We start from the raw sequence: 13,989 nt of genomic DNA on the forward strand, positions 1-13,989 counted from the left end.
GGCCGAGAGGGTCATAGACATCTGCTTCAGGGAGGCAGTCATACCCAAGGCTGAGGCAGACAGATACAGGATGGTCACAAGGGACAAACAATGCAGGAGGCCCCTGTGGCTGTCCCCATCTCAAACAGGTGAGCTACTTTAGATACTGTTCAGAGGGACTGCGTATCGGGGATGACAACAGCAGTAGATAGAACAGTGCCAGCAGAGGAGGTTGAAGTGCAAATAAACAGTGGTAGTCAACGACTCAATAGTTAAAGGCACAGATAGACATTTCTATGGCCACAAACAAGACACCAAGACATGTATTGCCTCCCTGTTGCCAGAGTCAAGGATGTCTCTAAGCGTGCTCAGGACATACTGAAGAGGGATGGTAAACAGTTAGACGTCATGGTACACACTTGTACCAATGACATAGAAAGGAAGAATGATGAGGTCCTGCATGGAGGGTTCAGGGAGCTTGGCCATATGTAGATTGGGATCTCTTCCAAGTTAGGTGGGATCTGTACAAAAAAGACAGGTTGCATTTTATCCTGGTGGGGATGGTTACTAGTGCAATTTGAATGGATTTATACATTAAGGCAGAGGGTTAGGATCCAATGCAACAGGTCACAAGGTATGCAGTCAGTAAAGACTAATAGGATAAACAGGCAGGGTCAGTCTAATGATTATGGTGAGAGAAGGATTCATAAAAGATCAAAATGTGAGTTGCAAAGTTGGAGTAAATGACAGAGGTTCGGTTCGGTATTATGAAGTAATAAATAAGGATGGAGAGTATGGAAAGCGTGGTGCACAAGAAAATATTGAAAGAGAAAGACAAACAAGTAGGATTGATTTAAAAACCTTGGACCTAAACACACACAGTATTCGGAATAAAGTCAAGGAGCTGATGTCACAGATGCAGACAAATGGGTATACCTGGTGGGGATTACTGAATCATGGTTACAGGAAGTTCAGAACTGGGAGTTAAATGTCCAAGGGTACTCAGTACTCTGAAAGGTTAGACAAGAAAGAGCAGGAGGTGGAGTTGTTTCATTGTTTAAGCATGGCATCAAGGCTGTGGTAACAAACTATATTGGCACTAGGGTCTAGGGTGGAAATAAAAGATAAGGGAAGCGACCCCTTGCTAGGAGTAATTTTCAGCCTCCAAAACAATACTGCCAAAGTTTAGCATAGTATAAACCAGGAAAGGAATTAAGAGTTAGGGTGAGAGGGTGGGTAAGTGGAGCTGAGGCCTGTAAAGATCAGTCGTGGTCTATTTGAATGGTATAGCAGGCTCGAAGGGCCAGATGGCCTACTCCTGCTCCTAGTTCTTATGTTCCTATGTTCTTCAATAATGAGGGATTGAGAAGGACTCAAAAGTAATTTTAGGTGATTTGAACATGAACATTGATTAGATTATTCAACTTGGCAAGGGAAGGCTCAAAGCAAGGTCCATTGAATGTATAAGGGATTGTTTCCCACAGCAACTTGTCATGGAGCCAACCAGAGAACTGGCTACTTTAGATTTGGTATTATGTAACAAAGAAGGACTAATAAATGGTCTTTGGAATAATTGCATAGAGGTAAGTATCCCATCATCAAGTCACTGTTTATTGATATGTGCACAGTGCATGGGCTCTGATCAGAGAGCTCAAGGTCAGTCCCTCAACTGACAAGGCCTTTTGTATCCCCTGTTTATATGTTTTGTTTTGCTTTTTTTTAAACTCACAGGAGCTCAGTCCAAACACAATCTCTGTTAAAAAGGTCTTGATTTGATTCATAAAGTATCACCCTTACCTGAGTGTGTGTGTCATCATCTTTGTTGGTAAACCCTTGTAGCTGTTAATCCTTTGTTAATTTCAATACGATATCCAAGTTTCCTGCACAGGTTTGAGGTTACTTCTGGCAGTATGGTTTGCTCACTTGTGAGAGCACTGAGGTGGACCAATTCTTTATGTGATCGCATCCCGACTCCACCCCCGATCTCTAGCTCACTAGACAGTCCATTGTTATCAACAGAAATAACAAAACACTGTTAGAACTTCTGCCTGAGGCGCAGGCATTTTGAAAGAAGTTTCAAACAAATTATCACTTCTCATTCACTTCAAATGCAACAGCAAGAACTTTTCTTAAACTTCGTAACCACTCAAAAAGGTGAAAACACTACAAACCATAGTGCAAGGGCTAAGCCCTGCCACAAAAACCATCATCGTCCTTGCTCAAAAAACAAAAACACACAGGCTGCAACCATCCAGTAAAATACAGGGGCAAAAAAAACAAGTTCCCCAATGAGAACTAAAATATAACAGTATTCACTGTCTGTGTGACCAGCCAGCTTAGGAACCAGTTATCAAATACAACAGTAACACACTGGCTGTGACCAGCCAACCTGCAGTCAGTTCCCTGAACTCAGGAGTTTCTAAATCGCCTGATGATACTTTTTTAACCAGAAGCCCCAGAATACTGGCACATAGCAATCATGCTAATGTCCCATTTATTTATTTATTTTTTATTTTATTAAAAAATTACAAAACAGTTTACAAAAAGGAAAACTTAACATTTACAGCTGTATACAGCAGCAATTTTACAAGGGAGAGGAGCAGCAAAGCCAGGCCCCAAACCCTACCATTTAACCAATTTACAGGGAGATGAGGATAAACCTCAAATCCCAGTTCCACATATGAAAAGACAGTGACAATGACATTTGTACATGAGACAATATTGTTACATACAAAAGTGCAGACAATACAGACCCAGCAAGCCCCTGTTCCTCCCACCTTCCGGCCACTCTAAGGCAGCCCGCTCCTACACACCTTCCGTCCATCCCATGCCCCTTCCAGTTCTCGGTCCGCCTCTAGGACAGCCCGCCCCAGTACCCGCCTGGGGTGACAGCGGTCAGGACGGCCTACCCACCTTCCAGCTTCACTAACCACCCTCAGCACCTTTCGAACACCTCTAGGACAGCCCGCCCCAGTACCTGCCCGGGGTGACAGCACTGAGGATGGCTACCCGCCTTCTGGCTCTCAGTCTGTCCCTACATACCATTGGGCTCTCACCCACCCCGATGCGCCATCCGGCCATTGGGCTATCCTGGCACACTTTCCGGCCACCTCTAGGACAGCCTGTCCCCTTCCCTGGGACGACAACATGCAGGGTAGCCCACAAGCCTTCCGAATCTCAACCATCCCCCACGCGCCTTCTGGCTCTCGGCTGCTCTGACACACCTTTCGACCACCTCTAGGACAGCCCGTCCCGATTACCCCTTCTCGGGACGACAGCGCTTAGAATGGCCGACCCACCATCTGGCCCTCAGGGTAACTGGCATCAGGGTGGCCTACCCACCCTCTGGCTTTCGGGACAGTCTACCAACCTTCAGGTTCACAGGATGGCCTACCCACCCGCCGACTCTTGGGGTGACAGCTTTCAGGACGACCCATGAGCCTCCCAGCTCGCAGTAAGGCATGCCAAACCCAGGGAACACAAGACAGTGCAAGTGATAGACCCAACAAACAACACAATACAGTTAATTACCAAAAAAAACAGAGTCCTTTCTGGTATACAGTCCAAATAGAGTCTTCAAAATGTAGAGTCCACTCCAGTTTGAGGTGCATGGTCCAAAATGGAGTCCATTCCAAACTGCAGAGTCCACTCCTGAAGGCAGCAAATGCACACCCCATAGCACACAGTCTCCATGGAGTCCTGGCCCAGCCTTGGAAAACCAGGCCCACTCTCAAGAACAAAGTACATTGTACAGGTACAGTTAACTCACAGGGGTTTGATCCACTCCTGAAGGCAAGGTCTTCACCCAAACTTCCAGGATACAGCAAGTGCTCACCTCCCAGCACACACACATATATTCAATCTTCAGAGGCCCAGTCCCAGGGCTAGGCCTCCCCACAGGAACAGCTCCTCTGGTAAAATGTATGTCTTCCACAAGGGCTCAGTCCAAACACCAAAAACAGTGAAGACACATACAAAAAAACAAAGAAAACTAGAGTCCAAGGGCTAAGCCCTACCACAAAATTAACATTGTCCTTTTCTCAAAAAGTAAAAAGAGTAACACACAGGCTGCAACCATCCAGTAAAATACAGGGGCAAAAAAAAACAAGTTCCCTAATGAGAACTAAAATATAACAGTATTCACTGTCTGTGTGACCAGTGTAAATATATGCCTTACTTGTAAATATATGGTTGGCTGCGAGTGTAAATATACTCGGCATTCGGAAGCCTTTGGTGATGCTGTGTTACAAGTGCAGGAGGAGGTCACATGATGCTCTGTTTCACGCGCAGGAGGTCACGTGATGCTCCGTTTCGCGGGCAGAAGGAGGTCACGTGGGATTGGACACCCGGGAACGCGAGGAGGCGGAGAATGGAGTCAGATCAACAGCCAATCAGAAGACAATCCCACCTCAATGATTGCATGACGTTTTTTATTGTATAAAAGACTGGGTCAGGGACAGGAAGAGGTCTTACTTTGTGAACTTACACACTTTGTAGTTTGTCAGGGACAGAAAGGTCTAGACCCAGAGCTCTGTATACTTTGCCACTTACTGCTAATATAAACTAAGAGTGTGAGACCAAATATCTTCTCCTATTGCTTCATTTAAAGAACATGCAGGACTGGGCTCACACATAGAAGAAAGTAAGCTGGTAGATTGAGCCAAAGTCCTACACCAGCCAGCTTAGGAACCAGTTATCAAATACAACAGTAACACACTGGCTGTGACCAGCCAACCCACAGTCAGTTCCCTGAACTCAGGGGTTTCTAAATCGCCTGATGATACTTCTTTTTTAATCAGAAGCCCCCAGAATACTGGCAAATAGCAATCATGCTAATGTCCCATTTATATCTGTCAGCCAGGGTTCCCTGATAGGTCCAGGTCAACAACCCCAATCAAGGATCTCATTGTCAATGAGATCCACCTCGCCCTGGTTCTCATCATGACAGTCTTGTAGTCTTCCTCTTGGAAGATGACCACAATATTCTAGTGTTTCAAATTCAGATTGAAAGAGTGAAAAGAAAGTTGCATACGTGATTTTCAGTTTTAGGCAAAGTAATTCTACAGGCCTGAGGAAGGAGGTGGCCTGAGTGGACTGGGCAAAAATCTATGTTCTATAAAAGAGTAGGAGAGTTAAAGAACAATGGCAAATGCTTTGAGAAATATTTGATGCATCTCAATCAAAGTATATTCCTGAAAGGAAGAGGAATTGTAAAAAGGTGAAAAATCATCCAAGATCCTTGACAAAGAAGTCAAGGTTAACATAAAGGCAAAAACCAGGGCATTTCACATTGCAAAAGTTAGTAACAGTTTGGAGGTTCAGGAGAACTTTAAACATTAGGAAAGGGTTACTAAAAACAAACTCAAAGAGCTACGGTGAACTTCAAAAGGAATATAGCAGGAAATATACGCACAGATATGATAAACTTCTATAAATGTATAATGAGGAAGAGAATAGTGAAAGTAAATGTCGGTCCTTTATCGGTCGAAAATGGTGAGATAATAATTGAAAATGCAGAAGCATTAAACCAATATTTTGTATCTGTTTCACAGTGGAAAATAATGATTTATTTCCAAATACTGCAGTTACTGCAGAGGAACTCGATGAAATAATATAACTAGGGAGACGGTATTAAGTAAATTGATGAGATTAAAGGCAGACAAGTCTCCGAGGCCTAATGGCCTGCAGCCTAGGGTATTAAAATTGGTGGCAACAGAGCTTGTGGATGTGTTAGTCAAGATTTTCCGACATTTCCTGGATTCTGGAAAGGTATCAGATGATTGCAAACATCCCGATGTGACACCTTATTCTACAAAGCAAAAAGTGGGAATATACAGACCACTTAGTTTGACCTCTGTAGTAAGGATGTTGCAGGGGTCAAATCGTAAAGGAGGAAATAACTGAACACCAGTGTAAGGTGTTCATGAAGGGCAAGTCATGATTGACAAACTTGCTGGAATTCTTGGAGAATGTAACCAGCAAGGTAGATGATGGAGATCTGGTGGATGTGGTATATCTCAAGTTCCAGAAGGCATTTGACGAGGTGCCGCATAAAAGACTGATCCAGAAGGTTATATCCCAGGGTGTTAAGAGTAGAACATTGCCTTGGATAAAGGATTGGCTAACCAGTAGAAAGCAGAGGGTCAGGATAAATGGGTCCTGCTCTGGATGGTGAACTGGAACTAGTGGGTTCTGTTTTCAGACCTCAACTATTTACCATGTATATAAGTAATCTGCAAGCAGGGACAGACTAACACAACAAAGTTCACAGACAATACCAAAATAGGTGGGCAGGCAGGCAGTGATGAGGAGATAGAGAGTTTGCTGATGGATATTGATTAGCTCGGAGAATGGGCCACAATCTGGCAGATGAAGTTTAATGTGAAGAGGTACGAGATTGTTTATTTTGACCAGAAAAACGGAAAGGGCAAATTATTATTTGAAGTTTGAAGAGAACTGGATTGGATGATATGGCTGCCAACCAAAATATCGGACCAAGTGGGTGGGTACATGCCCTTCTCAAATCTTGATCTTTTGACCTGAAGAACAATCAATCATATTTTAAATGATGAGGCACTGGCACATTGCTCAATGTTAGTGGATTTATTATGGATAGATTCAGATCAGGGAACACATGTTGCAGGGAAACTGATCAAGGAAGTTTGCAAACGGCTGAGCATGAAGCAAACATTCCACATTCTGTATCATCCACAGAGTTCAGGCATGGGTGAATGAATGAACCAGTCTTTAAGGAGATTTTAGCTAAAGCCATTCAGGACACTAAACTAACTGGTGAAAAATGTGTTGCTGGAAAAGCGCAGCAGATCAGGCAGCATCCAAGGAGCAGAAGAATCGACATTTCGGGCATAAGCCCTTCTTCAGGAATTCTGAAGAAGGGCTTATGCCCAAAATGTCGATTCTCCTGCTCCTTGGATGCTGCCTGACCTGCCGCGCTTTTCCAGCAAGACATTTTTCAGCTCTGATCTCCAGCATCTGCACTCCTCACTTTCTCCTACTAAACTAACTGGTATCATGTACAGTGAGGAAGGTCATCAGAAAGTGCAGCAGGACCTTGATCAGCTGGGGAAGTGAGCCGAGATAAATGGCAAATGGAGTTTAATATAGATAACTGTGAGGTTTGCATTTTAAAAGTCAAATCAAGATAGAAATTTCTTGGTGAATGGTAGGGCCTTAAGTAGGGTAGTAGAACAGAGGGACCTTGGAGTTCAAGTGCACAATTCTCTGGAAGTGGAGTCACCGGTGGACAAAGCAGCGAAGAAGACTTTTGGCACACTGGCCTTCATCAGTCAGGTCACTGAGAGTAGAAGTTGGGAAGTTATGTTGCAGTTATACAGGAAGTTGGTGAGGCTGCACTTGGAGTATTGTGTTCAGTTTTGGTCATCTTATTATACGAAGGACATTATTAAACTGGAAAGAAACCAGAAGCAATTTACAAGGGTATTGCCTGGACTCAATGGTCTGAATTATAGGCAGAGGTTTGACAAGCTAGGACTTTTTCTTTAGAGCGTAGGAGACTGAGGGGGTCCTTATACAGATGCATAAGATCACAAAAGTCATGGATAGGGTGATTCCTGATGAAGGGCTTTTGCCCGAAACGTCGATTTCGCTGCTCGTTGGATGCTACCTGAACTGCTGTGCTCTTCCAGTGAATCCAGTGAATGTACTCAGTCATTTTCCCAGGGTTGGGGAATCATGGATCAGAGGGTATCAGTTAAGGTTAGAGGGGAAAATATAAAAGGATACCTGAGAGGCAACCTTTTTATACTGAGGTTGGCAAGCATGTGGAATGAGCTGCCAGTGGAAGTTGTTGAGGTCGGTACATTAACAACGTTTAAAAGGCATTTGAACAAATACATGGATAGGAAAGGTTTAGAAGGATATGGGCCAAGTACAGGGAAATGGTGTTAGCGTGGACGGACATTCTGGTTGGCATGGGCCAGTTTGGGTCAAACAGCCTTTCTTCCTGCTGGAGGACTCTGTGACTCTACGACATGGAAAGGATGGGCAGATCTAATTCTCAATATCCTGATGGGACTCGGAGCAACAACAAGCGGAATGACTACATTAACTCCATATGAGTTAATGACAAGAAGGGCTATGAGATTGCCAGGGAACATTGTAACAGGGTAGGACCAGTGAGACAGAGAGTGAAACCGTTTACAAGACAATTCTGCAAACAGTTGAATTGGCCAAGACAGCAGGTCAAAGACCAGCAGAAGATCCGCGATCTCGAAAAAGATGCTATGACCAACTAAGCAAAGGTACTGAGAGCTGATGTGAAGATAATGGTTAAAGTAGCACCTGACAAGCCTGGAATTACATCTAAAAGGCTCAAACAGTTTGTGATTATTATGACCAAGGACACGTGCCTGTTTGGATATGAAAGTTAGAAGGCAGGTGAAGACCTCATCACAGCTGAAGCTCAACACAATTGATTCTGAGCTACAGAACTAACGCCAACAGAACAGTGACAACTGGGGCAGCTCTTTATTCAATTTTAAGCCTTGAAGGGACTATTGTTCCTGGCTGTGGAAGCAGTGATTGGTAGCCCAATGTGACCAAAGCAGAATGGAATGCTGAACATGACCGTAGGAGAACAGATTTGGAAGAGGAGTTTGAATTTATTTGTGAATAGGAAAGGTGTGTAACGGCTTTTGCCAGGCCCTAAACTCCCCTCCACTCAATGTGAGAGAGGACATTTGAAACCTTTTTGATCACTTGTGCTTGTCCGTCAATAGGGGAACAGTGATGATGGATGGATAGGGGAAACCCACCCCGACGAAATAAATGTCACTATAACGTCACCTCTTTCCACAATAAAGACCACAGACAATCTCCTACCTGACAGTTATCATTCCAACTGCACCGCCAAACAACTTGCTACATCCATGTCTGAGCATGAGTCTTAGACTGACGAACGGTCTGGTCTTAATCAATGATAATAAAATACTATAATGTACAACGTGAGTTAGTGCCTGTAGTTGTATACATTTCCAGTATCAGCCTGCCCAAGTGGTTCATCCCACACCAGACACTGATACATGACCTTTATTACTCAAATGTTGACTGTAGCAGCTCAATTCGATAGTGGGGTGCAGCACTCAGTGGTCACACCCTGAGCTTTTCAAGGAAAATTAGATCCTAAGGCTAATTCCACAAATCTTGCAGCCCTGGATCAGAACATCTGATACTGAGCCCCCAACTTAAGAAAATCATAACTGAAGAGCAAAGAATTCAAAGCATGGAATTAAATGCCAATCAGAGCCAAACAAAACTGATCCAAAATCTGCCCACTGTATTGGAGAGTCATTCAGTAACCATTAGTAAATGAATTAAGTTCTGGAAAAACATCTCAGATGATGCTCATAGGAATGATGTCTGTAGCAGCAACGGCGCTTGAACAGACACAGGAAAGTCTAAGGCAGTTTAATGAGGGTAACAAATGAATATTTATTCAATGTTTCACAATAAAGGAACCACAGATTAACTGGTTGTCAGCTCATGGTTCAGACATATATACACAGCACTAATAGAATCTTCAGTTCAGAAGAATGTCATGCCATCTATCCTGTCTGTACCAGCTCCTAATACCCAGCTAGTCCCACCATCCAGCCCTATCTCCGCAGCCCTCTAACTGCATCACTTTCAAATATATATCCAGCTGTTTGAAACCTCCGATAGAATCTGCCTCCACTCTCCAGGCAGCACGTTTCAAATTATACCAACTCTCGAAGTAAAGAAGGTTCTGCTTATCTCACTCCTAGATCGCTTACTGACAATCTTCAAATTGTGACCCTAGATTTTTTTATTCATTTGTGGGACTTGGGTGTCGCTGGCTGGCCAGCATTGATAACCCATCCCTATTTGCACTTGAGAATGTGGTGGTAGGCTGACCTCTTGAATCGCTGCAGTCCACTTGCTGTGGGTTGACCCACAATTCCAGTCATGAAGGAATTCCAGGAGTTTGACCCAATGACTGTGAAGGAACAGTGGTGCATTTCCACGTCAGGGTGGTGAGTGGCTTGGAGGGGAACTTGCAAGTGGTGGTGTTCCCAAATACCTGCTGCCCCTGTCCTTCTCGATGAAAGTGGTCATGGGTTTGGAAGGTGTTGTCTAAGGATCTTTGATGAATTTCTGTAGTGCATCTTCCAGATAGTACACACTACTGCTACTGAGTGCCGGTGGTGGAGGGACTGAATGTTTGTCGGTGTGGTGCCAATCAAGCAGGTTGCTTTGTCTTGGGTGGTGTCAAGCTTCTTGAGTGTTGTTGGAGCTGCACACATCTAGGCAAGTGGGGAATATTCCATCACTTGCATCTTGCAGATGGTCGCTAGACTTTGGGTTGTCTTACCGAGATATTTGTATCATTGATAGTCACAGGTGAGGTGCCGGAAGACTGGAGGTTGGCAAACGTGATGCCATTGTTTAAGAAGGGTGGTTAGGACAAGCCAGGGAACTACAGACCGGTGAGCCTGACCTCGGTGGTGGGCAAATTGTTGGAGGGAATCCTGAGGGACAGGATGTACATGTATTTGGAAAGGCAAGGACTGATTCAGGATAGTCAACATGGCTTTGTGCGTGGGAAATCATGTCTCACAAACTTGATTGAGTTTTTTGAAGAAGTAACAAAGAAGATTGATGAGGGCAGAGCCGTAGATGTGATCTATATGGACTTCAGTAAGGCGTTCGACAAGGTTCCCCATGGGAGACTGATTAGCAAGGTTAGATCTCATGGAATACAGGGAGAACTAGCCATTTGGATACAGAACTGGCTCAAAGGTAGAAGACAGAGGATGGTAGCGGAGGGTTGTTTTTCAGACTGGAGGCCTGTGACCAGTGGAGTGCCACAAGGATCAGTGCCAGGTCCTCTATTTTTTGTCATTTACATAAATGATTTGGATGCGAACATAAGAGGTACAGTTAGTAAGTTTGCAGATGACACCAAAATTGGAGGTGTAGTGGACTGTGAAGAGGGTTATTTCAGATTACAACAGGATCTAGACCAGATGGGTCAATGGGCTGAGAAGTGGCAGATGGAGTTTAATTCAGATAAATGCGAGGTGCTGCATTTTGGGAAAGCAAATGTTAGCAGGACTTATACACTTAATGGTAAGGTCCCAGGGACTGTTGCTGAACAAAGAGACCTTGGAGTGCAGGTTCATAGCTCCTTGAAAGTGGTCGCTCTATATATTTATATATATATATATATATATATATACCTTATTCTATTTACCTCTGTCTTTAGGAGCAGGGTTGTTTCTCCCTTGTTATTTTGTATTATTATATGAAATTATTATTTGTTGAGGTTGTAATTTTATAGTTATATATTTATATATGGTATTAACATTACCAAATATATCCAGGTGTTGGTGTGGGTGGGGGTAGGGTGCTCACTGTTAACTCTAATGTTGTATTATATCTGAATTCTCCTCATTTTATTGAGGAGCGCCTGGGTCAAGGGTGGGGCATTGGTTGGGAGAGGATATGATGGACCTTTGGAGAGGAAGTGACACCCCCTGGGAACAAGGGGGAAAATCTCCACTTAGGTACGTTTTATATTTTTTTTATTTAGAAATAGTTTTTTATTATACTGTTGTGAGTTATTAGAGAGCCTTTATTTTTGTAAATTTTATATGTTGTATGCTCGGGATGTTCTAGATAGGGTTTCCCCTCCCGGGGGGTCTTGGATTTGCCCAGATGATTATGGTTGATCAGTCGGTTAAGTGGTGCACCTGGAATGTCAAGGGGAGTAATTCGCCAGTCAAAAGGAAGAAAATATTATCAAATCTTAAGAATGAAAGAGTTGATATAACTCTCCTACAGGAGACACACCTGTCGGATAAAGAACACTTGAAATTACGACAGGGTGGATTTGATCAGGCCTTTTTTTCTTCTTTTAGCTCAGAAAGCAGGGGAGTTGTTATTCTTGTTCGGAAGAATTTCCCTTTCAAAATCCTAAAGTAGATAAAAGACAAATCTGGACGATATATTTTGATCAAAGCCCTCATAAATGGAGAGGAATATGGGATTTTAATTTTGTACTGCCCCCCGGCACACCCCTTTGAATTTATAATGGAATCTTTTTCAAAATTGATGGCTTTTGGTGCCCGTCATACAATTATAGGGGGAGACTTTAATTGTATTATGGATCCGGAAATAGATAGGATTCCCAAGAATACTGTAGGAGTATCTCCCAGATCTAGACAATTGGTGGATTTGAACAAAGAATTAGGATTAGTAGATGTGTGGAGATGCCTTCACCCACAGGGCAGAGATTTTTCTTTTTATTCCAATCCACATAAATGCCATACCAGAATTGATATGTTTTTTTGCCCCCTCGATTTATTTAAATTCCATATCATCCTGTAAAATAGGTAGTATAGCAACTTCCAACCACACTGCTGTATATATGGAAACTAAGGCGAGGAACAATGGGACATCCCCTCGGCATTGGCGTATGGACCCCTTCCTAATGAAAGATAGTAAATTTGTAAAGTACTTCTCTCAAGAATTTAAAACTTTTTTAGAAATTAATTTAGGTATGGCTAGCAACCCATCAATGATGTGGGAGACCATCAAAGCTTACGCGCGAGGTTTGATCATCTCCTACTCAGCGACCCAGAAAAATTTGAAGGGAGAACAACAGCGTCTGCTCGAAGCTCACTTAAAAGCAGCTGAAACAGCATACGCTGATAGACCTTCTATTATTAAATTGCAAAGGATTACGGCTCTTAGGACAGTTCTAAACACTACGCTTACTCAAACGGCTAAGAGGGAAATATTATTTGCAAACAAAGGTTATATGAATTTGGCGATAAACCTGGTAGATATTTAGCATTTCTCGCAAAGAAAAAGAAAGGCCCCTCAAACTATTATGTCTACCAAGGAAAGTACGGGTATTTTGACTCATGATCATAAAAGGATTAATGCGATCTTTAGAGAATTTTATTCTGAGTTATATAAATCGCAGGGTTGTGAAGATGGGACTAGGAGGATGCAGTCGTTTTTTAAAAATTTGACCTTTCCGGGACTAACTCCGGAACAGGTATCAGTCCTGAATGTTCCCCTAACAGTCCAAGAAATACTTGATGCAATTAGGCAACTTCAGAGCGGTAAGGCACCGGGCCCAGATGGTTTTCAAGCTGAATTCTATAAAGAATTTACAGAAATATTGGCTAGTCCATATGGATATGTATAACTATGCATATAGTCAGGACTGTCTCCCGCCTTTGCTGAAAGAGACAAATATTTCTCTTATCCTTAAAAAAGGAAAGGATCCAGAAGATTGTACGTCATATAGACCAATATCCTTGCTAAATGTAGATTTTAAAATCCTTTCTAAAACGTTAGCACTGAGACTAGAAAGGGTACTGCCACATATTATAAAGGAGGATCAGACGGGGTTTATTAAGGGCCGTAGATCATCCAATAATATTAGAAGGGTTTTGAATATGATTCAAGCCTGTCATCAGGGAAAGATACCAGGAGTAGTAGTTTCATTAGATGCGGAAAAGGCATTCGACAGGGTTGAATGGTCATATTTGTTTTACACATTGGAAAGGTTTGGCGTTGGACAGGTGTTTACCAAATGGGTCTCAACATTGTATAGTGATCCCAAAGCAGTTGTGGTTACCAATGGATTAGGTTCGGATAGCTTCAGTGTGGGTAGGGGCTGCCGTCAGGGATGTCCTCTCTCGCCATTGTTATTTACGCTAATAATTGAACCACTAGCAGAAGCTATATGAGCTGATCCTAATATAACGGCCCCAAGGATTGGTACAGATAAACATAAAATTACCCTTTATGCAGATGATGTTCTTTTATTCCTCAGTAATCCTCTGATGTCCGTACCTCGCTTAATCCAAGTTATTAATACATTTAGTGCATTCTCAGGTTATAAAATTAATTTTTCAAAATCGGAGGCTATGCCAATGGGTGGCCTTGCTATGACACCCCACTTAGTGGACGGATCCCTTTTTCCCTTTCGTT

At 43.0% G+C, this 13,989-nt stretch overlaps 1 long non-coding RNA gene across 1 annotated transcript in view; it reads right to left on the reverse strand.

Moving 5' to 3' along the window:
- LOC140481684 (uncharacterized) overlaps positions 1 to 13,989 on the reverse strand; it is a 119,726-nt gene that overhangs the window by 81,116 nt on the left and 24,621 nt on the right. Inside the window, exon 3 of the long non-coding RNA XR_011961585.1 lies at positions 1,777 to 1,973. This is a non-coding gene — a long non-coding RNA (uncharacterized lncRNA). The remainder of the gene's footprint in view (positions 1 to 1,776; positions 1,974 to 13,989) is intronic.

Source organism: Chiloscyllium punctatum, chromosome 1 (assembly GCF_047496795.1).
Source record: "Chiloscyllium punctatum isolate Juve2018m chromosome 1, sChiPun1.3, whole genome shotgun sequence".
NCBI lineage: Eukaryota > Metazoa > Chordata > Chondrichthyes > Orectolobiformes > Hemiscylliidae > Chiloscyllium > Chiloscyllium punctatum.